Raw genomic sequence first — 26551 nt, 5'->3', positions numbered from 1 at the left:
CTGCTTTTAAAGAGCTACATAAAACTACAGTTTCTTTCTTATAGTTAAAATATTTAATTTAACATTACTACATTGTGACATGTTACAATGATTCTACATGTATGTCACAGGCAGATTTAAAATTACAATTGCTCACTCTATCTCTGCCTTGAAGCTGTGAGCCTTGAATGTGTAACTTTAGGATATTTTTACACAGAGGGTTAATACATATGCGAATAGGTACAGACATGTATTAGAAGTTACAAAAAATTAATCCTATCACTAGGTGTCAGGTGTGGTTAGGTGTTAATAGCTTTATCACACCCTATCACTAATAAAATAACAGGTAGGTTATTTGCAGAAATGATACAGCCACATAAATAGACAGATTTATCTAGGAATTATAGAGGAAGAATCCTTCGTGCTGCCTGTAACTCAAAATGAGCTGCACTTCTCATTTTTCACATCAGTCCCTTGCACAGCAGCATGCATCGCAGCCTGTGACTCACAAGCGGCTCTGTTCACCAGGGGCCTGACAAAGACGAGCTCACCCCGTGCTAGGTGAAGTCCTGAACGTCTTCATTGTCTTCCACAGGCACAAAGCTATCAGAATCTGCCTTGCAACTTCTTACACAGGCCAATTTGCTACTCAATTGGCGCAGTGTTGGCAGCAAAAAAGATCTCTTCTTAAACTACTAAACCAAGGTATTTGCTTAGATAGCAGAAATTGCAGTACACTACATTCTAATGAAAATACATATACATGTATATGAATTCTACTTACAATATAGGAAATACTGCCAAAAGTATGCAGGTTTTTTAAGGATTTGATTTTAAAATATGCAGTGCTGAATTTCTCCTTCACAATATCCTTATCTGTCTCTGTTCTAGTTTGAAAGCATTAACTCACAGTGCCAGAGGATTTCAAGGACTGTGTCCATCCAATATTTGGCATATTAATGCACTGCCAGCTATTGTAGAGCTGTCTGTGGCTGCATGGTGAAAACATGAAGCGCACATGGTACATAGGTAAAATTGAAGCTGTTAGATTCATTAAAAAAGTCTTGATTTTTTTTGGTCTCTGAAATAAACAGAACAAGAACATAAAGAAAAATTACACCCCAAATGCACAGTGTCGTGTATCTTCTTGCAAGCGGCGCAACAACATGGCTTCTTACCACCGCTAGGAAGCAATGGGTCATACAAGAAATATGTGAAAGATACATACTTTTCCCTTCAGCTCTCTTTGAGTGCCCTTAGCTCGTGTGCCACGCGCCGCACTGAGCACCCCGGCGAGCACGGCTCTGTTTCAGCCCCAGAGCAGGTGCGGCACAGGAAGCGTCAGGGCCAGTTTCCCCACTCCGCCGCCTGCGCGGCTGCACTCGCCCCCCCTCCATGCACACACTCACGCGTGGAGCAGCGCACACCACTCACCCAGGTGCCCAGCCTCCCCGTTGGGACCAACAACTTGCCTGAAATGCAATGAGCAATTCAGCTGCGCTGGTGACAGCGCTGTTTCATGCCAGGGGATCTCTCCCTGTCCAGAGACACGGTGCCCATTTCTGCCTCCTCCTGATGTTTTCAAAGACTATCCTTCCTCCTACCCTAGACTGTCAGAAAATCAGCAAAGACATTGCTACCCTGTTCAGCCACCTTCTGGAGATGGAAGAAGAAACATGCTTGTCTCTCTCTGACTAATAATGGGATGAGAAATGAGTGCTCTTGCTTCCCCCTAAGTTTGCATATCTTGAGCTCAAACCACCACGAAGACACCGGAGCACAGCTTTCTTGTGTTCACGCCAGCAGCAATGAGCAGCAGCATCTAGGAGCAATCTCATAACAAAAAGAGAGACCTTGAACTTGCTTCACCCTTTGCACAGGCATTTATATTTGGGCAAAGTGGATAACAGCTCCTTCAGCACTAGGGTAGTGGCATTTTAGACTCGCTTGGCATTCACTTTACCCAGGTATAAATAGCAAAAGGTTTCAGGCAGTAGAGAATCAGGACCAGTATCTTCAAAGGATTCTCAGACAAAATAAAGCAGCTAGTCCTCTGCACCGCAACTTGTGCAGCCTCTCTCTGCTGCAGGAATCACCCCCTGCAGGGCGTCTGGGGCTGCTGGTTTGGCAGCATTGTTTGCTCCCGTCTTCAGGGAAAATATGCCTTCCTATCACCCCGCATCTAGCACTGGAATCGCACTGCAAGCTTTCACCTGTAAAGCAGGCAATATAGGGTTCAGTTTGTTAATGGGAGGCTTTTATTAGTTCACACAGAATATTTACTACCTTACCAGTACTAAGTGCTTGCTTTAATATCCTTAGCGCACAAGGTAGCAGTACATATTATCAAAGCTCCAACAGCATTGCTCTGAAGTGCGTTAATTGAGAGCATCTATTTTGAAATTCAGTTGTTCCAAACAAAAAAGTAAAGCATGCCATTACTAGGCCGACACATTATCAGCGAGAGTTCTCAGCATATAAGGGAGCCACAGCAATATGGGCCCAATTCACAGAAGTACCATTAAGTTACACACTAATGAAACCTGAAAAATTTATGCTACAACCCCATTTCAGAGGATGGCTGCCATGCTCTTGCATACCAAAGTTCTCAGTTTTCCACTTAAACCCTACCTCGTGACTCAGGACATGGTGAGGTTTCTGTACTTCAGAAGTATTCCATTACTCCCGCTTACAAATTTCACACCCTGTTAATGCTTCCCAAAGTGGGAACACAGCTCAGGGGTGCATGAGGACAGTTTGTTTTCCTGCTGAACTTCCAGCATAAATTCCATAGGACCTCTGGCAGAGATGATGTGTTGTTTTTTGCCGACATGTTCCCTAGTAACACCCCTGCTGATAACCATCAATTTGCACCTCTCTCACCCAGTTCTGATCCCAGGCGGCACAGAAAGATCTCTGTTAGCTCTAAGAAACTGAAAAGAAGAAATAGTGCATCACACTCAGAGAGAACTGCTACTGCATGGATATGGAAAGGGATCTATAAGAAGGGATATCCTATATAGCACAACCCTGGACTGCAGAATATTTGGGATTAGTTCCAGGTTTGAGCAAAGGTTCAAGAGACAGCCCATCTTAATTTAACTCTCTCCATTCCTTCCTTCAACTCACACCCAGGATGAAACATAGGTCCAATCCCATTTACCCAATTTATCCAATCCCATAATTCTGAAAAATCTGGCAGTTTATCTCCAATATGTTGTACCTCTTCTTTGAACATCTTCTCCTAGGGTCATGCTATTACATGTCAGTCTCTGGTTTCTTCCTTATGTGCCTAGCCCTGATGATTGCAGATATTGAGCTATACAAACACAGAAGACCAGTGAGAAGGATCCAACATTTTCTTAACTCTTCGCTATTTTAAGCCAATTTCACAAAATTCTGAGGGCTGACATAATTCTCTGAACGTCAAGGATGCCATTATTGAGAAGATTACAGAACTGGAGCTTCTCAGTGTCTCTGGTCTCTCAGAGCAACAAAAGTGATTGTGTCTGTACTGCATGCAGGCACAGTTTTTTAGACAAAGTCAACGTGAAGCCTGTCCAACCTGTGACTACCATCCCAAATAAATATACAGCTGCAATGAGAAAATGAAAACAGACCTCTTCTTGACAAGATAAACTGGCCCTCAGATGCCACAGCTAATCTGCTATTGGGTGTCCACTAATTTTAAGTTAGCTTAAGTACTTAGACATAATACTACAGTGTCATTAATTTTGTAACTGCAGTTTACATGTGCCCAAGCATTTAAGAGCCAGAGGAACACTTTGATCTTCAACAAATACCATCAGCAGTACATTTGATATGGCAAGATAAACTGAACAAAACTGTTTCCAGATAACAAAACCCCACCCAACACTTTTTCTTCTGTTTCTTATAAGCACATTTTTCTACTTATTTGTTTCAAAAAGCATGCTCCCTGGATGCTTGATGCAAGAATTGTATGGGGAAGAGAAAGTGGCAAACCAAATATGTGGGCAAAGCAAAGAGAGAACTTCCATATTCACAAAAGCATAACCTGTCCGAAAAGAGAAAACCCTCCTATTTCAGCAAGATATGAGTTCACTTGTAACAAAAGCACATGCAATTAATTAGTATTTAAATGTGAGTGAGTTCCACTTGAAGCCTTCTGAGAATGAAAAAAATATTCACCCAGGCCTGCTACCTCAGTTCATTCAAAACACATTTTTCTTCTCTTCCCCTACCTGGCTGCTGATGCCAAAGGTGCAAGTGAATAATGGTTCCAGTCAAGGCAATTTGGTTCACTACTCCAGCGAATATGGCTGTTCACACGCTCCTCCACCTATTTGAAACATAAATATGACAGATATTTAAGAATTGTGGTCAAGTCAGGCTGGAATTTAAAACTTACAGTGGGCTGAATAGCCGTATAACATAAAAATATTCCAAGGTGAAGATAACAGACATAAGAGACCAAAAGTTACATACAATGACATCTTTTCGAGTTTGCCACCTACAGTGACAAAACAAGTTTCTGCTCTGGCTGTGCTACATGGTGTCTGCAGCTGTGAGAGGCAGGCTGGATCCTGCCCCAAGCCCAGAGCACCAGCAGACCCCATGTGAGCTTATGCCAAAGGCATAGCTACAGCCTGCCCTATTTACACCTGCAGGGGTGGGGGAGCACTGGATGCAATGAGGTTACATGCAATGTAATGCAATCAGGGCATGCAGGCAATGTGCCAGGAACTGGAGTCATATCTAATTTGCACATAATAGAGTTGACTCAAATGCCTGCCTCGTTAATACAGTGACAACCTGTCTTCGGTAATCTTGTAGTGACCACACGCTCAGATGGGCCTGGCTTTTCTGATTTTGTTGAAGACCGGTGTGAAAGACAGACAGCAGGAGGACTCCACAGACAACCACGGCTCGCATTTTGCCCAGGATCTGCAATACGGCTACCCCTTTCTTCTAGGCTTCCCTGTGCCCTCAAACCCCAGTATGTGAGATCCCACCCCCGGGCTGCGCGATGGGGACTGGCAACGAGTATGGGCAGCACACGATAGCAGCGCTGCCATTGCTCCTGCTCCTTGCCCTGCTGTGCCTGGCGTGGCTGGGCCGTCATGCTGGGGCCTGGCTGCCCACCCACACCAGGCACTCGGGTCACCAGAACAAGAGAAAACCATGGCCAGAGGCCTACAGATGTTGAGGGAGAGGAGCATGAGAGAACTCAGATCTAAGAAAATCTCAGACTTTGCATGCTGGACGTACAGATTTGTTCATACAGCCTAACTGCCCTCCCAGAGAAGTCAATGGCAAATCTCCCACCCTTTCCAATGAGTCTAACGGTTGTCCATGCTGCCTCACACACAGTGCAAAGCCTGACCCTAACGGGGTGGAAGAAGGACAGGATTTCCACTGTTAGCAGAAGGCAGATGTGATCCAACAGAAACAGAACACCAAAATCCAAAGGGTAAAATAGGCCTGGAACTAGTTAGTAATAAAAGACACATGCTTATGCTTTTTTTCTGTAAAGTTTGCTATCAGCAACAAAAACAAACAACAAATGATAATGTGTTACTAACCAGCAATGTCAACAGTGGTCTATACAGGCCTTTAAGCATATAAAATAACATACGTTCTGGCTCTGAACCCTGACACTTTATCGCATCAATATACAAGTTTCTAGGAAATGAATCTGGATGTGCAGCCAGCAGCCACTTTTGAATCTTTGAACAGACAGGGCCCTATGAGGTTTCAATCTATAGGTGAAACCTCAGCAAGGTTGGAGTCAAGGGCAAAACTCTGTTTTTAGCAGGGCCAGTATCTCACTCTCTTTTTACAACTAGCTTGAGAAAAGTTCTAGTCAAAAAGTAAAGCACAGCAGTAACGTCATGAGTCCTTACTCATGAGTCACATACGCATGTAATCCTTCAGTAAAAGCTAGGGGTGCTCTGAATTGTAACAGGCTTTCCCCGGTGTTGGACGGACACCTTCCAGCCCCCAGGCAGGTAAGCCTGATCCTTCACTCTTTGAGAGCAGGCCTAACTGGCGTTAGTGATGATGGCTACACTTGCACAGTTGTTTTTAATTAACGTGTGTTGTAAACCTGTTTATCTAATCCCCAACCCAAAGACAAGTGGCTTTACTCTCATTTACACTAAATCCTCTCTATAGCACCCTGGCAGGAGCAAAGGGGACTTTTGCTAAAGGAGAACAAAGCCTAGTGAGTGAAAGATGTCCTTTACAAAACAAAAAAACACACTGATTCTGCAGCTTCAAAAAGAGTACTTAAACGGAAATCCCTAAGGAACTCTATATTCTGTTTTCACTAATTTTGTTTTTACCTCTTAACTGATGGGAGCCAGTGTCTTCCCCACACTGTGACTGTCTTCAACAGAGTTTCTCAAAAGATACTTTAGGGTTTGATCCAAGCGTGAAAGACTCCTCCTGATCTCAGTGAGGCTTGGATCAGTTTCTGAGTCTTTACCTTAAGAAGCTTAATCTATACTTCTAATTAGGAAAAATATTATCTAAAGCAAGATCTGATTAAGAACAGTAAGATTTACACAGTACTACTGTATTTCCTTGCTAACTTACTATCTTACAGCAGCACTGGAGCTAGCAAGAAGCCCATGGTCTGAGGAAACAGCCAACCTACAGAGTCTTTAACAACCCCAGATAATGCACGTGTCATCAAATGGAATTTTACTGCCCAATTAAAGCTCCCAGAGGCATTGCTGTGATACTAAAACTAGGAACTTTTAATTTGTTTTTATCACTGCATTAATAAAAACTTGTGCAATCATTAGTTCTTTGGCAGCAAGAGTAAACAAGCGTTCCTTTAACAACTGCCCACCAAAGAGACAGAGCAATGCAACAACCATTGCTGATAATTTGCTAATATTTGGTCATATCTGCTCAAGACTTTTTTAATCTACTGTAGTTGTTTGCCAGTCATGGCGCCTAAGATTAAACAAGCACATCAGAAGTGAAACTGGAGTATGAGAAGCATGGCTTATTGCTTGGAAAACTTTTTTCATTTTGAACTTTGTATCTCATAAACTCAGCCTTTTACATGGGACCTGGAAACACACAGGCAGAAGTACTCTGATAATGACTACTATCATCTGCTTTCAAAAGACTGCTAGGTTCTCCCTTGGCAACTCCAGTAATTATTTTATAATCATAAACCTGCACTTCTAGTGGTAAAATAAAAATGCACCAGGGCAGTGGTATCATCTGACCTTAAAGATTAATTCCTTCCGTGGATCAACACAAACAAGGATTTTGTTTTATATTACCTCTTATATATCTTTTAGACAGTCACTGTAAGTTCAGTTAGTAAGGGGGTGAAAGTGAGATTCCTGTGGACTTGCAAGGTAAAAGATATCAGAAATTTCATGTGTATTTTAATGAGAAACTAAAGTTTAAGGAAAACAACTGACAAATATTTATTTTACTGCTAATTATTTTAAGGTTTTGAAACAGCATAGTAAATGGGTGAAATTGCCTCAAGAGTACAAAGAGTGAATAAAGCCTTTCCCGTGTTACTCCTAACTGTCTTGCAACAGATACCGTTCCAGCACAGATTGTACTTTAACATGCTTTGGGAAATTACCTAAAATCTCAGTCTGACCAGGTCTATAGGAAAGCCAGATGCCATATAAACTGCAAGCAGCTTCCAGGTTTGTATAGGATAATTTGTATCAAAGAAAATCAGTGCAACATACTGTATAAAAATTTGCACAGTTCTGTAGCTTACCATCCCAGGGCTGGATAACTCAAAGCATTGCTGTGAGATGCAAATTTCCCGCTTTTTTTCCATGGGTTCAAACCACCCTTCAGACACGTGAAACAGTTGTCTTACCAAATGACCATGAAAGCTTCTCTACTGTGTTATGTAGGGACTGTGAATCCAGTCTGTGTGGATTTTCGAGTGCCCTCTTTGCCCTCTTTCTCCTTTTCAAATGCAGGAAGTCCAGAGAATTCTGTGAATTATAGTCTGTAATGGTAAGAAATCTAAAATTTGCTTGATTGCTGCTATGATGCATTAAGCTCCAGGCATCAATCTCAATCTCAGTACTCTTTCTCTGAATGGGCAATATTTTACAGTTATCACTCTCTAAACAAGGCACAATTTATTAGAGACACAATTTGATAGCTACAGCAGCTAAGAGTAGACGCAAAAATGTCTTCCTACTTGAGGAAGGTAAAAGCAATGTCATACTTTAAATTGACTTCATATGATCAATGGCAGAGCACAATCATCTGAGAAATGACGTTCATGCTCTGATCAAATACAATCATAGCAAATGTAATTGAATTTGGAAGAAGTGGAAGACATTTATTCTCATTACTATACTTGTGTTCTTACTTAATATGTTTGCACAATTCATCTATGAATAGATGAATTGAAATACTTATAGTGTATTTACCTTTGCCCTCTTAATTCCAGATCATGCTGGCAGCCCTTGATACTGCAAAAATATGTTTCAGCAACAAGCAGGTGGCTGAAATTAACAGGTCAAACCTTGAACTACCTCCAAAGCCAAAGAAATAGAATTTACTTTTTGAAATAAATGTCTCTCTCTGTGCTGTAAACATTTTCATCTTCATTACTAAAACAGAAAGAAATTTGAAGCCTAATTTCATTTTCAGTATTTATGCTTCTTCCTTCTCCACATTTTTCTCAATAGGAGTGTAATAGCCCATTTAAATTTTATTTATTCACAGCTTTTCATCATTTTTGGTACTTGGGTTCCTGCATGCTAGCGCAATGTTGCAGATCTGCAGGCAAAGAACATCAAGAATCTTTGTAAGTTTTTTCATTTTGTTGACATTTATATATGTGTGAATACATATTTGTGCATATGTGTATATCCTTAGATATATGTATGCATGTATACACACGTATGTGTATACATATGATATAAATAAAAATACAAATAAAAATACAAATAAATAAACATACAAATACATGTATATGTTAGTGCAACTGTTTCTATTGGCTCTCAGGCTCCGCAGAAAGTTAGCAATCAGGCCAAAAATTTACCTAAATTTACCTAAAAAAGGTGTAATGTGTCAAATAACTTTTGGAACATCACCTATGAACTTTGTTTGTTTAATTTAGACATAGGTGTTTCACTTTATTAAAATAAAACAAATGATTTTTCTTTGGCAGCATTAAATAAACCATTTGATCCTCTATGCATTCTTTCTTTATCCAAACCTACTATGTGCAGGATCCTATTTTGCTGCTAGCACTGGAACTATGATTTTGGGTTACTTTTTTTCACTTCAGCCAAGAGCTAAATTAGCAAGAGCACATCCCCCTAAGTATAGGCCCATAACCTCACTGCAAATAGCAGTTTAGACACTGCCAGCTGAGATCAATGCCCTCACTAACCAGGTTCGATGCTTTTAGACAATGGTCAGGCTGACAATTGACACCGTGTCCACATACACATGTTGCTCAACCCATTTGTCTAGTCTGCTGTTGCCAAGAAAACAGGGCTGTTTGTGCAGGCAGCTGGCACAGAGATGCTAGTACATCTGGCGATCATCTGAGAGTGGGCAGAGAAAGCTAAAACATCAAGGTATCAGCAGAGCCCAAGATAGGATTCCAGGTACAGTTCATGCTCTAAAAGATCCAAACAGGCTTCAGTAAAACGCACTCTAATTACCATGAGGAACCTCCTACATCAAGTGCCTTTGCATTCGCTCCCTCCTTTGAACGGCTACCCTGCTACAACACCAGCACAAAGCTGCAAAAATAACAGCCATGCACACTGCGAAGAAACTGAGGCACAGCCACTTGTAGCTGCCAAGCAGGCAGGTTGCAAGGCAAGAGGCGTCCCATAAACCCATGGCAACCACTTGAGCTGCCAAAACCATCTCACCAGAAAGACCGTCCCTGCAGGTGTCCTATGCAAGTTCAAGCCCCTGGCAGAGCAAGGGCAGCAGCACGGGAAACCTCAGCAGTGGATGAGAGCTACCTTTGTTCCTGAGAAGCTGGCAACAGTCAGGTGTGCAGAACACCAGCAGGGAGGTGTGAGGCCCAGGAAAGGCAGAAAATTGACAGCAGGGAAAATACGTGAATTCTAAGGACTTAGGGTCTGTTTACAGTGTTTTGGTTGTTGTCACCTACAAAATCTAAGCCCTTATTCTCTATAAAATAAAATTAAGACCTTGGTGAGACTGGTGATAAATCAAAGCATAGATTTCATTCAAGGTACTCTGGATTTACATCAAATAAACTGAGATAGGTCCCAGATGCTAAGTTCCTGTTTGGAAAGATAGCTTGCCCAGCACAGGATACACAGTCTTGTCAAGTCTGCAGCCACAATGAAGCACCATCACTGGCAGCCGTACATCTGGCTTAAAAATCCAAATGGACCATTAATACACCTCTGACCACAGACTTTGTCAGCACTTTTGCTGGATGCTGTGTGACTTCTTTACAAGGAAATGAGTGCTCTACTTCTCTTTGCCTTGTTATTTTCATGTCTAGAAAGGGAATGTTTAAAGCGTCCTCATTCCCGTTACGTTCACACTCTTCCTTCAGGTCTAAAGAAACACACGAGGAAGAAGGCAGTGGAGTCTTTGGTCCTTCCCAGCGAGGCATGGTCCATGATCCCTCTGCACTGATGTCAACGTGTTCTTGGTGTGTGCTCAGTAAGTTAGTAATTTGTCATGAGCGTGGGCCCTAGCCATACATGGCAGGCTGGAGGAGGAATGACCTCAAACTCCGTTTCTAATCCAGGGGGCGTTGCCAAAGCACAGTGTTTGAGTTTGATGCCTGAAGTGCAGAGATATTTTCAGCTCCTGAATCACACTTTTGGCTCCACAGCTAACTTGAACTTCTCTTTAATTTTGTTAGCAATTTTTCACCTTCTGTAATCACCACTGACTCTCAGAAAAAGAAAATGAGCTGGTATGTTAAAGAAAAAATAAAAATGGCCATAAATATGAAGAATATTTTTAATCACTTTTTTTAAACCCCTTTTATTTTGTTCTCTTGTATGTGTGGGGGAGTGGAGCTAAACAAATTACTAATAGATTAGTGGTGCATCACAAATGTCTGGTTTCTTTATTTCACATTCTAAATATATGCTATTAAATGCTGCCAGTGAATGTTTGTGAATGATTTTGGTGTCCAACACAAGAATGAAACAGTCCGAAAAATGAGGAAGCACAATAGCAGTTAGCCTGGCTACAGCTATGGGAGAGCCTTGTGGGATCCCATTTATATGTTCCTATAGCTAAGGCAAAAATGTATCCCTATGCTTTTCCCACGAAACAATATTGACTAGACCACAACTCATGAGCGTAATTTAAATCTGGCAATAATGAGAAAGCAGCATCTCATTTTACAATACAAAAGGAGTAAGTTATAATTGGCGTAGCCTGCCAATTACAACTGCATCCCCTATCTGTCGCTATGGCCTGATTCTGCTCTCACTGAATTTATCAGGAAAACTCCAGGAAAATGAGCTCTAGGACAGACAAATTGTGTATCCTCATTGGCAGCTGAGCAAGCCATTTAAGCATACGCTTAATTCCATCTCTAATCAGTAAAGCAAATTCAGCAAAGTAAAGCATATGCTCAAGTCAAAGGTGAACAGGTAGTATGCATCTTTCTGAATATGGGTTTGCCCCAACTCAGGCCACTGCATTGACTTCCTTTAGAGATCATCATAGCAGAAGAAGGCAGAATTCAGCTGTTAATCAAACTGTCACTTATGCAGGTAAAGCACTAATCTTTTTCAATCATCGATAGATTGGTTAAGCAAAAACAACAAAAAAAACCCACCCAGGACATATCCTTAGACTGGACATGGATATCTATATGTACTACCATGGATTGCAGGGAACCACTGAGGTAGAAGGAGGTAAAACAGAAAAGATGAGGCAAGAAGCTACCATGAGGAAATCCCTTGCATTCAGGAATTGCTGATGAACCTCTCTGAGCCTTTTCACAGAGTGAACTGGGAGCTTTCTTATCCACTGGAAGAACAGGGAAAAATCGTGGGTGTTTCAGCTTCCAGGGTTCCACTTCCTTCCCAAGGGAAGGACAAAAGAGTAGGAAGAATGAACATGCTATTTTGATAAGGAATGTGGCTCTTTATTTGGTGCACTGAAGTAACTGGTTAGTCTCCAAAGTCTTCTGAAACCTTTCCTTTTCCTTTAAATTTCCTTTGGTCTTGGCAAGAAACATTAATCTAATGCAGACAACTTCCAGCTCCCCAGGAGCATTCCTAGACTACAGACAACTGGGAAAGAAAAAAGTCTGTTGCAAACAGCAGGGCTGTAACAGTTCACTAGGAATTTACCTTCAGCAGTAGGCTGCACCATTTGCCTACATCTGCCCTTCTCCTCAGATGAAGGGGCCTTATCTACCTTTGCATTTAGTCCAATCTCAGAGATCAGGAATAAATTACAGATGCCTCAGGGCTGCCCTAAATTCTGCTCAGCTGCCCAAGGCTGCCTGGTCCAAAGCACACCACCTTTGAGAGCAGCCTGGAGGAGGCCACGGCAAGGGGGAACCTGAGAGCTGAGCTCTACCTGCTCTCTAGCTCCTTCAGGCCACCAGAGAGATCCAGAGCGGGGTCAAAGAACTGATTCATTTTCTGTTTGAGATTACAATCTGTCCCTGCCCCAAAGGCACAGGGAGCTGTATGGTATAAATGTTTGCAGAAATTAAACAATTACAGCAAAATACACATTATGCAAACATCTTCTCTCTTTCAAGATGACACAACATAGAGCACCAAGCACAAACAAACAAAGCACAGAGGCATTGTGGAAAAAATCGTTTAGCAAAGAGCTTCTCTGCTCTTCTTACAGCCATTAGGGCAGCAATAATGCTGAAATGGCTGGCCAGCCCTGAAAATTGGATAAACTGAGACATAGAAGAGACAACTGAAAGCAAGGAGACAGACTGAAAAAATAAGTGAGACAACAGATGGAAAGCAGAAATGCAATGTCTAAACTGCAGCTGTAATTCTGCTAGTAACGACCATGTTTAAGCATAGTTCAGCTTGCATTCCTATTTTTGAGAGGACAGAAGTTTTCTTTTAAAGAAAACATGTTAGCAAAACTGCTATGGGCTCTCCCCAGACAGTCTGGGACAGGAAGATTACTGCTCTCCATACATAGGAGTGAAATGAGGCTTCTCAGGAAGGGCAAGATTCGGACACCCTACCGGTTCCGGTATAATGAATACAGCTGTCCTAGCGAGTTCACTAGTACTGCTACGGCATGGTGTGACCCCCCATTAAAATGTACATCCAAAACTGCAACAGACTGCAACTGCTACTAGCCCGGGGTCTGTCAAAGGAAATGTAAAGAGCTCTCCCTTGGCAACACAGCTTTCTTAGCCTTTCTCCCTTACTAGTATGATTATTACAATTAGACAGAGAAAGTGTAGTTATTATTCTAGTAACATTTTATAGACTGATTTGGCAGTTTTTCTAGCATGGTTTTAGCATGGTTTTGAGAGCATACTAGTAAGGGAAAGAAGGATTTCCACATTGGCCAAAGAAACAGTTGTGGCAAGACTACCTATTTTTAACACAGTTTGTTCCTAGCACTATTTCAGACACAGCATTTTCTCTCCCATCTGTTGACACAGTTGTTTTGTTTCTTTAAAGACACAGTTGTTTGTCTCTTCAAAAAAACCCCAAAACCTTCAATAGTTGCAAAGAAATACATGAGACTAAAACCCAATCAAACAGTGAGCTGGTCAAAAAGTAATGCTGGCAAAGTTATATGAGTGAAATATAAAGCAATTCTTCAGATGTCTCTCGAAAATTACATCACGTTTTGGCCACTGTGGTGTTATAAGTGAGACTGTGGATTTTTAAAATGCAGATCTGATATGCTCAACAACCAACTAAGATGATTTATTGATCTAAGGAGTATAACTGCGAACCTGCCATCAGAGTGACATGTCAATCTGCTCGGGAGTAATGCAGCCACAAAAATCACAGAGCAGGATGCAAACACTTTCTTTAGAAAAATGAAGGAAAATTTAATGATAGCAGCAGGAAGAAAAAACAACCCAAACCCAGTCTGACAAAAATTAAACTGGAAGATATAACAGGACAAAACATTATGCAATCCTGACACTTTGTTTGTTGGGTTGTTTTCTCTAATTTTTGAAGATATAATTTTTTCCCCTCCTTGGTTCACTGGAGGTCACAGTTATGACCTCCCAGGCAATCTGAAAACCTCATCTTCTCTCAAAGGCATTTTAGGCAACTTGAGAATTGATAGGAAATAAGACTGAAGCATGGTTGAGGTGGGACCTCTGCAGATCAGTAGAGCAACATTAGTTCTTGTAGGACAGCCTATTTGCTGGGAAAGTTGCAATACGGAAGTCTGATATATTAAATGCCAGCACTCCAATACAGGGCAGACTCATATTCGTATTGGGTTTTAATTTCTTTTTACATCAGGAGGTGCCTAGGGATCTGAAGAGGTGACAGAGATATAAATCATGCATGACAAACTGGGGCAGAAGACAAGAGTGTATCTAGAACAGAATGGCTTTGCTGGTACAGCTGTCCTAGCAAACTGTACTGATAGCGTGTCCCCTGCACAGGCATCATTCATAGCAGCAAAATCACATTATTTGCTGGCACAGCTTTTTCCTGGGGTCCTTCTTCCCTCATCCAGTAACTGAAAAAAATTACCTCAGTAAACACAGAGGCTTGTCACAATAAGTGTGTCGACAGGAGGAGCTTCTGTGTCAGTCAGGGATCAAGTCAGGGGTCAAACTTCTTTACAACTTTAGCCAAGATAGCTATGAGCAAAAATCTGTAGTGCAGCCATGGTCGTCCTTTGACTGGAGTGAATTGTCCTATTTAAAGACTCCAATACTGCCCTCTGCCACCAAGTGGAATCTTGCACTCTCATTTGCTTTTGCAAAAATGTGGAGATCTCACCATGTGTGCCCTATAAAGGAAAGGTTACAGTATTTCCACAATAAAAAGAACTCTCTAGCACTAAGCCTAAGACTGACTCAAGCTGCTTCTCAACCAACATTTTGGAAGAGAAAACCTGGATGGGCCCTGCTGGCTTCCTCTCCCCCTCTCAGCCCTGCCCACTGCAGAGAGGCAAAGCCCACACTGAGTGCACATTCCCTGGAGCCAAGAGAAAGTGGAAGCATATGGCAGAGCTGGAGCCATTGCCTTCTGCAGGCACAGCCTTCTCTAGACAGAAAAGAGCAGGCCAGTCTGAGTGCCTCTGTTCCCATCTGTGCTGTGTACAGTACATAGGAATAATTATATCAAATCAAGTGCCTGGGATTAGGCAGACAGTTTTAAAAAACAAAACCAAATTCACTAAGATGATGAAAAACTCAGCTGATTTAAGATGTATTTTAAAGGGATTATCATGTGGATCTGCTCGCAGGAACTGTGAAAAGATATTTTCTGGGTGTGCTAATGGTATGTCCTACTGTTCACAATCACCCAAGTGATTTAAGTTTTTAACACTGTCTATGATTTTCAAAAGAGAACGGACAGTGACTTTAACATGCCCTTGAGGAAATTCAGATCAGTGAGGAATCTGGCAGTAGATTCACACGTGGCTTGCAGCCTGGTAGAAGGGCTTACCTGCCTTTGGTTTGACAAGGTCTAGGGCTACAGTCCTTGGCCACCCAGTATTATCTAATTTCTTTACAAGGCATGCAATACATATTTCTGGAAGGTTGGACCTAATCCAGGCTACTATGGTTTCCATGGACAGGAAGCTTGAAGGTTTGGGATTAAAACAGGAGGAGGCTGAAAAGAAAATTGAGGACCTGGAAATAACTGATGGGCCTGACGCAATCATCACCACGAACACTGCAGTTCTGAAAAATGTAATCAACAGCCTGGAGAATAATCTCAGATAAAAGGTTAGGTTTCAGAGGACAGTGGGAAGCTCCTGCAAGTATAGTTATGAAGCAGGTTCTGGTATGCTTTTGCATATGAATTTCAACCAGTTGTCTACTGCATAATGCAGGAAAACACACAATACAAGCCTGTAGCAGTGCTGTCTGATCTACCCCAGCATGCCTCATTTGAAGGAAAACTGTTGCTGACTAAGATCTATCACACAAGTCCCCTTCTTCCTCTAGCTGGGAAAGCTGAAGGCACTCCTGTCACCAGTTGCTCCTCGCTGGCTGGAGGCTCACATTTCCTAGCTCAATATGAGGGCTCCAATGACCTTCAACAGCCACTGAAGCCAACCCAGCTGGCTTTGCCTACAGTAAGAAATAGAGCACTTGCACAACTCCTTCCACTAGTAGAGTGGTGGAGTAGTAATTTCCAGCTAGAAAGCAATAATGATCCATAGACAGCAGTGTCATCTTCAACCTTTGCAGCCCTTTGCAAAGGGAACAGCTGTCTACCACCTGACAGCTCCAGCAGGGATGAAGAGTTATAGAAAAGGTAAGACAGAAAATTTCAGTTTCTATGTCACTTCAGCACTATCTGAAGAAATAAGCTTACCAGGAATCCTACTGAAGTTAAGAGCCCTAAATAACAATTTGCAGTATGTTGCAGTACTTGGCATAAGACACATCACTTCACTGACACTTCAGGGCTGACACATAGGTTTTAGCCTGAATTTTCAGAACTTGTGAATATTGTTGTGGCCAAAGTGCCACCCTGATATCCTTCTGTAATAGCCAAGACAACAGGACCAGAATAAAATTGAACCTAAACAGTTGTGTACTAAAAGGATCCTTCTCTAACTACATTTATTCACTATCCTGAGAAATGTCACTACAAAGCAGTATATTTTAAAGAAGAAAATTATTGACCTTTGAAACATAAATGGCAACACAAGCGAGCAGAGCCTCCTCTCAATTCATGCACATCTGTGTGCAAGTCAGATGCCAGCTCACACTGATACCCTATCACTAAATGACAGAAAGAGGCCTTACAGCTACTTTAAAGGAAGAGCCTGCCAAGGATTAGCTAAACCTGAATTCTGAGGCTGTTTCCTATTAAAGTGGAGTATCTTCAAGCCCTGGTTGCCCCAGTAATTAGACAAATAGGCTGGTTTTAAGCTGTCTTTGCTCTCTCTGCTGTGTTCAGCAGAGCTTTAATGCTGCTTCAGGTAAAAGACTAAAGACTGAAAGGTGGCAGTTTGATCAAGATCTGTCCCCTTAAACCTTGAGATTTGATTCTACATTAGGGCTTCTGCTTAAAAATTAATAAAAAACAGTAAAGTGGTAAGAGGCCACACTGACAGTAGAAAGTCCAACTGAGGAAAAACTGCCCTAGGAGAGGAGCCAAGAAAGAGCATGGGACCTAAAAACACTTTCATATAACACAGTCAACATGCTAGACAGCAAAAATGTTTCTGCCAGGAAAACATAATGTCACTGCTAAGAAACATAAGGAATCAAGTTAAAGGCTTCTCACCAGGAAAAAAAGGCACAACAAACAACAGTGGTCATTCAGAAACTCAGACACAATTAAAGAATGAGAAAGAAGAAAACTTAGAGAAAAGAGAACAAAAAACCCCCTACAAAATTCTACATCTCCAAAGAGGTATTCAGATTCCCACTTCAGTGTTTCCAGAGATGAATATCACAGATTCTAATTCAAGAAGTTAGAAGAGATGTATTAAAATTCAGTCAATTATATGCCAAACTGTTATCATGCTGTTCCAGAACCTTTGTGACCAGCAGAAACTGCTTAAATGATAAAAGAGCAAGTATTCCAAGAAAACAAACTATTATTCTATCAAGACAACAACAAGGAGCACTGGACTAAACTCATAAAAAGGAAACATACAAGAGTTGGGAGCAGGGTCAGTGAGGTGGACTGGAAACTGGCTGAACTGCCAGGCTCAGAAGGTTGTGACCAGTGGCACAAAGTCCATCTCGAGGCCAATCACTAGTGGTTTCCTCCACAGGTTGATACTGGGGCCAGTACATCTTCCTTAATGAAGATTAATGGAGATTAACATCTTCATTGATGAAGACTGACATCTTCATTAAAGACCTGGATGATGGGACCAAATGCACAATTAGCAAGTTCGCAAATGATACAAAACTGGGAGGAGTGGCTGGTACACTAGATGGTTGCGCTGCCATTCAGAGGGACTTTGACAGGCTGAAGAAATGGGCAGAGAGGAACCTCATGAAGTTCAAAAAAGGAAAGTGCAAAGTCCATCACCTGGGGAAGAATAGCCCCCATGCACCAGTACAGTCTGGGGGCCCACCAGCTGGAGAGCAGTTTGGCAGAGAAGGGCTGGGGGATCCTAGTGGACAACAAGTTGACCATGAGTTAGCAATGAGCCCTTGTGACAAAAAAGGCCAGTGGTATCCTGGTCTGCATTAGGCAGAGTGCTGGCAGGAGGTTGAGGGAGGTGATCCTTCCCCTCTGCTCAGCCCTGGTGAGACCACATCTGAAGTGCTGTGTCCAGTCCTGGGCTCCCCAGTACAAGAAAGTCATGGACCTAATGGAGCAAGTCCAGCGAAGAGTCACAAAGATGATTAAGGGACTGGAGCATCTCTCATACGAGGAGAGGCTGAGAGAGCTGGGACTCTTCAACCTGGAGAAGAGAAGGCTCAGGGGGTTCTTATCAATGTTTAAAAATATATGACGGGATGGTATAAAGAAGACAGAGCCAGACTCTTCTCAGTGGTGCCCAGTGACAGGACAAGAGGCAACGGGCACAAACTGAAACACAGGAAATTACATCTGAGCATAAGAAAAAACTTCTCCACTGTGAGGGTGACTGAGCACTGGAACATGTGCCCAGAGAGGTTGTGCCATCTCCATCCTTAGAGATATTCAAAACCTGACTGGATATGGTCCTAGGCAATCTGCTCTAGGCGACCCTGCTTGAGCAGGGGGGCCGGACTAGACAATCTCCAGAGGTCCCTTCCAACCTCAACCATTCTGTGATTCTGTGAAGACTACCTCACAGGAGACACGCAGAATTAACAGACCTCAGGAAAAGGCTACAGGCAGGCACACTATGTTTAATCTAACAAGCCTGCCCTTAGGATGTGGTAAAACTTCTCACTTCTCACTGCTTTTCTAAGCATCGCATCTTAACAAAAATTACAAAGTAAATTACTTTGAAACTGCATTTAAAGAAGATAAATAAATGCAGTCAGAATTATCTGGGTTGGGACTACTCCTTTTTTTTTGTTCTGACAAATCAAAGAAATCCTTAACTTAAACAGCAGATCTATGTTTCTGAACCTATATCCTAATGTTTTTCAGATCATTTCATTATTACTAGTCCTGGCAAAAAGCAATGAAGTCCCCAGTAGGTTTGCAGATCATTACAGCAACATTATTATAAAGCTTGATCCAAACATTGTAAAAGTCAACGGAACCTAGATTGAGCCCAAAGAGAAAAGACTTTTCCTGTTATAGGTGGTTTGCAATACACTAAGCTTCTTTTATAAAAGTGAATCTTTCCTCACCCTCCAATTTTAATTACTTAACAATAGAGCTTGCTTTTGTACAATAACTTGTCATGAAAGAAATCATAACCTGGAATAAACATGTCTTCTTTGCCTTGGGACATTAAAAATTCCACTGACTCCAATAACAGCTGAATAAGACCATCACACTGTTACATAAAAGGATACACATACATATATATGCACACAAAGCATAAACATGCATTGCCTTACTGATCTGCAGGTTCTCTAAACAATTCCCTGAGAACTAGCTCTATGACTAATGTTTGTAGAGAGAGAGCTGTACTGTAGTTCATACGGTCACGGGGACACAGAGTGTTTCTCACTTCCTGTAAAATATAAGCCACTAAAGTTTTATACATTTCCCCAAAAAACAAAATGCTTTAAGAATAGCCAAAATATTTATAAGATATTTCAATTTTAATGCAGATTATGAGAGATTATTCAGAAGCACTGTTGAGTTTATGAAATAATTATTTGCCATTTTCTATCTGCTATAACACAGAAAGTTAAATTGATAGTATTTCTAATTTATATGCTCTTGTTTTACTTAGTGCAGGTGGCTTTTTTGTCAATAGGACTGTAATAATTCACATACTATCTGGAAGAATGAGTCAATCTGACAAGAGTTGCACCTGAAAAGAACTGAATTCAGAGAAACATTTGGGTTGGAAGCAAGCTCTAAATGGGTCATCCTAAATCATCTATAATAGATGCATATCTAATCTAGCTGTGACTAACTCCACACCCTCCCATAGTAGTTTGCTCCACTGACCTAAATGTTGTGTAGTAGTAACCCCTTTCCAATATTGAACAGTTTAGCACAACATTCCCTACTGCAGCTTAACTGCAGTATTTTCCCCCCCACTCTTCTCTTCAATAAAATGTGAAAATACCTTGCCCTGTTCCAACCAGCTCTTTCGCATGTATATGCACAGTTACAGCTTTGAGTTACTCTTTCTCCGGACTAAGCCTACCTGGAATTCTTGTCTCAAGTATTCTTTTATCTTGTCTTTGGACTTTTCCATCTCACCAAAGAGCCATGTGAATTGAGGTTACCCTTTGGCTCTTGTTTTCGTGGGTTGAAGAGGATTTGAAATGTTTACACCAACTCTTGGTGGAATTTATTTAAGGGGCTTGAAGTTACAAATATGTCATTACACATCTCCCTGCTTTACAGTGGCATCTGTTCTTTCAGATTTAATACTGTTCTCCCAAGACACTCCTTGAGAAAATTACACATACAAAATCAATACACATACTAATGAGACACCTGGAATTTAATATTGCTCTTCTTCAGGATGTACTCTTGTAATTCCAGGGAACTTCACCCCAGCTTGAATAAGGAGTTTTACCTCCTTACATAAATGTATGTCTGCAATGCAGTCACCATCTAGATTAGGTATTGCTAGAAGTGAAGCCACATCAGCACCAAGATTATCTGAGCAATTTCATAAATTCTCTGAAGGTCGTAGAGTCCACACTAAGTTCCAGGATGCCTCAGCTACATCACTAGCAGGACTGATGTTATCTACTTGAAAAGCTACTTCTGAGAGGGCTAATTGGGCTGCAATCATGGCAGGGGCACTGATATACACATATCTTGATTTTTAAATAACACCCTTTGCCTCATACATATTAATGACTAGGACACCCCTGTGAGGCTGACAAATGTTATGCTCCTCGCACAAATGAGGGAGAGAGGCACAGAGAAAATTAGTGGCCTGCTCAAACTTCCCGAAAGAATCTTTGACTAGGCCGTCTGAAATACACAGTGTATTACACAAGGCTTGTGCTACAAAATACCGATCTGTTAAAACTCTGCCAAGGTGCAACACAGACCTCTGTCAGGCTCCCTTGCTCTGAGTGATTTCTGAGCAACCCATAAATACAGATTCCAGTGTTCAAGATCTCCATCCATGACAGAGCACCTGCTGCAGTTTGAATACATGAAGATTAGCAAATATTTCAATGGGAATGGGTTAAAAAACATTATATTCATTCAGTGCATTTAAGTAGAATTTGGGACTTTATTTGCCTGTAACATAAAACAGATCCATTTTAACAATGAACATGTATGCCTAAACAAAGTGATAAAGAAGGGGCTCTCATATGAGAAATTTTTTTTGCTCTGTTTTGACAAAGAAATTGGCAGAGGGTATCCACATGGTTCACTCCACAGTTGCATCTACAACATAATACTCATCCGATGTTTTCAGAATCAATAAGAGGAAGATTTGGGTTTTCTTGTTTCTTTGCTGTTTCAACAAACAGCTAGCAAAGGACACTGCTGCTGGGGCTGCCTCTGCCTGTTGCCAGCATAAGAAGCTGAAAACATGCTTAACAACACCATGGCATGAGCAATTTCTATATTAAAGAGATAGCTGTAAAGATTGATATAAACAGACAAGCGTTAAGTCTCCAATACACAGCTCAGAAGACCAGCTTAATGACCATAAAATGAATTATATAACCCAACTTGTATTATGTTATCTGAGACCTTGGTTAGGCCAAAATTATTTTTATATACATATATATTTTTTTCCAGACAACTGACAAGTTGCATCCCTTATATAATGCTGCTCTGGTGCTAACCTGAAGCAGTGATGGTAACAGTTTTGGTAGCTATAGGGTTATTATGAGTGCTGAGAACAACAGCTGTCAATAATATGATTTGCTCCATTTCAGGTAAAAAGTTATCTTTGCTATAAAGGGAATCCCAATTACATCTTTTGAAACAGTAGCAAAACTACTGATTTTATTGGATTAAGAGTCCAAATCACAGGTCTCTCTCCAGCAAGGCATTTAGGACAATGTTTAAGCAAATGAGTAGAACAAAGAGACAGTTTGCTTCGAACTAAACTGGTGCTTACACCACTGCTGAACCCTGCATCCCTGAACAAAACAACACAAGTAATTAACAATACACAATACTGCAGTGCGCATGGCCGAATAGATTCAACCTATATGCAGTAAATTTTCTTGATTTTTCAGTCTATTTTTTCTTTTCTTTTTTCCTTTTGTTGTCAGTTCAGTACAGCCTATTAAAGACTGTGAGAAGAAACAGCCTTCAGCAGGGATTTACATTCCAATCACACAATCTCAAATTCATCGAGAAAAAGAGCTATTCAACTGGTTCTACAATTTTCAAATAACTTAGGCCCAGCTTTCAAATGTTGCATTAGGTTGTAATTCTGTGTTGTCAGTGAATTCCTGTTTAATATAGTCAAAGGTAAACTGATATCTGTGCAACTAGGTTCCAAATATGTACAACTGATATGACAATATAAGTAGATATAATCTTTAACACCTCATCTTTTTATATGGAAGGCTTTCTGGCAGTCTTCCTTTTAAAGACCTCTAATCTAAAGATCTGTTAAAGGTCTCATCTCCAGTGAACTGGTTTAAAACCTAACTGGTCTTCATCCTGGTTTATTACAGTTGTTTGTGTACTGGCCACATCTGAATAGCCAGCTACCAGCAGTGTCCTGCTCAGTGCAGGTTGAGGGATCGCGGGTGATGCTGGGCTCTCTGCAGTGCTCCCAGGAGCAGCCCAGATGCTCGCTCGCGCTCTCTCCCCGCAAAGCCAGCGGGCTGCTTCGGCTCAGCCCAGAGCTGCGGGGTCACCCCCTGCTACACAAGAGAGAAGTTTTCACATCTAAGATCCACACGTGAAGACCACCAAGGAGAAAAAGAAATCCACAGGAACAGCATAGAAAGCAAATATGCACTCTGAAAAGATTTTGCTTTCGATGCGTTATAAGTTTCTAGTTTTTTTTTTTTAACAAACCAGTAAAAGAAGAAATTCTAAATTTAAGGCTTCTGCTCCATCCTCTTCATCAGATACAGCAAAATACAAACAAACCACGATAAGATTGCCCTGTTTCGCAAGCTCATTAATATAACATACTTTCATCTCTTATGTTACAACATACAACTCAACGTCCTGTAAAACCTCCTCTTGACCTCATTTTTGGTGCAAGTCAGAAGCTTGCACCCATCCAGCTTGTAAGAATCAGACCCTTGTACCCACTGATTTTTACTGTATGACACTGGTTTAACTGGAGGTGCAAGTAAGGATGCAAAGAGCGAGCAAACATCTTTGTAACCACAGTGCCCCTACGCATCGCCTCCAAGCTCCCAGGTGCCCTCCTTTTCCCCTGCCTCCCAGAGCCTCCTCTTTTTGGCTGCCCCTGCCTCTGCTCAGCCCCCTCTTCGCTGTCCCCAAGCACTTTTTCCAGGGCAGCAATGTGAGTCAGGCACGCGTTCCACCCCGCTCCTGGCACGCCGAGAAATCACGACCAAGGCAGTCTGCTCCTTTACAATCCACCCCAAATCATAAATCTAAATGTATCTTCCAATTCTACTCACATATTTATAGGCCCCTGCACAGGGACATATTATTCTTTTAAAAATATTACAGGAAAATGCTGCAAGTGATCGTCATTAAAAAAAATCCATCATAATTTCATTAAAAATTAACAAAAAGAAAGCATTAGTGTTGTATTACTAACTAGGGGGGGTGTCTCATATTATTAAATTGAGAAGGGCAGCAATGGAAAGCCTTTTTAGATTGGTGTTTTCATTCTTTCCTCTTCTGCTTGGTTCAAAAGCCCTGCATAATTAATACTGTAGTACTTAATAAATGCTTATGAACCTACTACCTCTCTGCTCTTTCCGTTTAATTAGGTGATTGACTTCAGACATACTATAAATTATAATGACAATTTAATTACTTTTTTAATGTGCACACTTAAAAGATTTATAAACAGGAATAGAATAGTACAGAACACTGAAAACTAAAAAAAACCTGTGAAATGAAGCGCAGCACAAAGTAATCCGATCTAAAGTATCTTTCTAGTATCTGAGCACCTATAATGATTGAGACATGGTATTTACAATGTCTAGTACAATCACACAAAATTCTGTATTTCTCATCTGAACATGACTATACACTCCTTTTAATTTTTTCTTCTAGCACTCATGAAATCACTAGGTTTCAACCTAGAAATGGTTCCAAGAAAAAGTCAGGCAAATGGACTTCAGTATATCTTCATATGTTTGTAAAAATGAAAGGTGCCTTCCCTTCTTTTCATTAAATCATAAGACTTAGTCATCATAAGACATAAGTCAATGTTAGAATTTGCAGGGGGGAAATCTTCTGCAATATTCCAGTTGGCGCAGACAAATTGTCAAAGACCACAGATTTCATAAACTCATGCACAGACTTTTCCTGATTCAGAGACAGAAATGTGTGTGTGAAAATATCTCATACCATCAGCACCACATACTGCAACAATCAAATCTAGTTTTTCTGATATTGTTGTTATGTTATCTAGGACTCAATTCCCCTGTCACTTACATGAATGTAAATTAGAACTAAATCCACAAAGCTAATAGGATTACATTCATATAAATATATAGCAAATGAAATAAGAATCAGACCCTGTTCTTCACTTCAAACCAGTACTTAGAAAAGTAGAAATGATTTTAAATTATTCAAAATATTAAGAGAAGTTCATTTTTAGTTTATCATTTCTACTTTTCTAAGTAATTTCTAAGTAAATAATTTAAAATATTAAGAGAAGAGTTAACCTATCTAAAAGTCCAGATATTTCCAATGCCCAGTTGGTCACTGAAAACAAAGAAAAACATCAATATTTCCTGCAAGTTACCTGTCACCAACATAAAAAAGATGACAGCATTTGTTTTAAATCACACTGTATGTTATATTGGTGAAACTTTCTCACATAAAAAAGTCATTAAAATTTGGACTAGAGGAGACACTTTCCCATCTGGGAGCTGAATCTGGTTTGGTGTGACTATTCCTGTCTGTTAATTTAGCAGTATAAAGTATAACTGTACATTCTTGGCATACTTACTGGAGTTGCTGAAATCTCTATAACCAGAACTGCTTTAAGAAGAAGAATTAAAAAAAAGAAAAAAAAAAGACTGGGCAACTCACCGTGTGCTGGAAAAATGATGGGTAAATCAGTGTTTTAAGCACCTTCTATAAACAGCACTAAATGGTCAAAAGGGAAATAAATTTAAATATACAACCAAGGCATTGGGTTATAATTGTCTCTGGTTTTCTTTTTTAATACAGAAAAAAAAAATCCCCAAACGCTTGTCTCATTCATACTCAGTGAAACTGAGTATAAAGCTGAGTAGAAGGAAGTTGATCCCCACAGTTTCCTAGCGTGTCCGTCCACCTCGGCTGGCACAGCTGAGGGCCAGGAAAGGTATCTGTAAAAGAGAAACTGCCCCCCTGAATGATGCAGTGAATCACAAGAAGCCGCTTTGTCTGCAGTTTCCGTTTTCAGAGCAGTTGCACAAGGCTGAAACAATGGACCTGCTCTTGAGCTACCGTTTCATCTAACCTCACGTACCGCTGATGATTGATGATGGGTCAAGAGGGCACTAGACTTTGGGTGCACAACCCTTAAATACTTTATCAAAGATGGCAAAAGGCCATGTACTACAATAACACAGCAAATACTTCCTTTTACTGTAGAGCAGACAAATTCCTTCCTCCCTGCTGCCTACATTTGAAGCTTGTGGTTCACGACTCTGAGCATGTGTAAGTCCTATATTCACAAAATATTCACTGCATTTTATTCCTGAGGCCGGCTGATTGTAAACATTCTCACAGAAATGAAAACTCATCCTTATCTGTGCTGAAATCATAGCAGTCGTAAATATGTAATTCTAGGGATTAATCATTTTTAAAGACAGTAAAAGAATACAAATTTCACTTCTTTTTTTAAATTTGAAACTATATAGTAAGAATTGATAAATTTTTTAAAAATATGTATAGCTGATCAAAACTTTTCACACTGAAGGGTTTCTTGAAAAAAAAATCACCGATTTGACAGAATGGAAAAGTTCCACAAAAACATAAATTTTGTCCACAGTTTAAATAAAAAATCATAAAAATAATAGGCTTCATGTGATAAAACAAGATACTTCAATACTAACATTTTAACAGTTGGGTTGTACTACCCAATGACTTATAATATAATGAGACCTAAGAGACGTGTTGAAATACTTTGACACCATCAAAATATCTTTATGTAAATGAAGCAACATTTAAAATGTTCTGAAACATGTCTTATTGTACGAGAATTTTCAAGATTTTCTTTCAAT

General features: G+C 40.7%; 1 protein-coding gene across 5 annotated transcripts in view; it reads right to left on the bottom strand.

Annotated features, from left to right (window-relative positions):
- HIVEP2 (HIVEP zinc finger 2) overlaps window positions 1-26551 on the bottom strand; it is a 149368-nt gene that overhangs the window by 50587 nt on the left and 72230 nt on the right. For 4 of the 5 annotated variants that reach the window (XM_067293630.1, XM_067293633.1, XM_067293631.1 and 1 more), the window contains one exon: window positions 4203-4300. The exons of the other annotated variant lie outside the window; for it this stretch is intronic. The gene's annotated coding sequence lies outside the window, so the exon portion shown is untranslated. The remainder of the gene's footprint in view (window positions 1-4202; window positions 4301-26551) is intronic. 5 annotated transcript variants of the gene reach the window in all.

Source organism: Apteryx mantelli, chromosome 3 (assembly GCF_036417845.1).
Source record: "Apteryx mantelli isolate bAptMan1 chromosome 3, bAptMan1.hap1, whole genome shotgun sequence".
Lineage (NCBI taxonomy): Eukaryota > Metazoa > Chordata > Aves > Apterygiformes > Apterygidae > Apteryx > Apteryx mantelli.
Note: the sequence above shows the minus strand (reverse complement) of the source record. Positions and strands in the feature narration are given on the sequence as shown.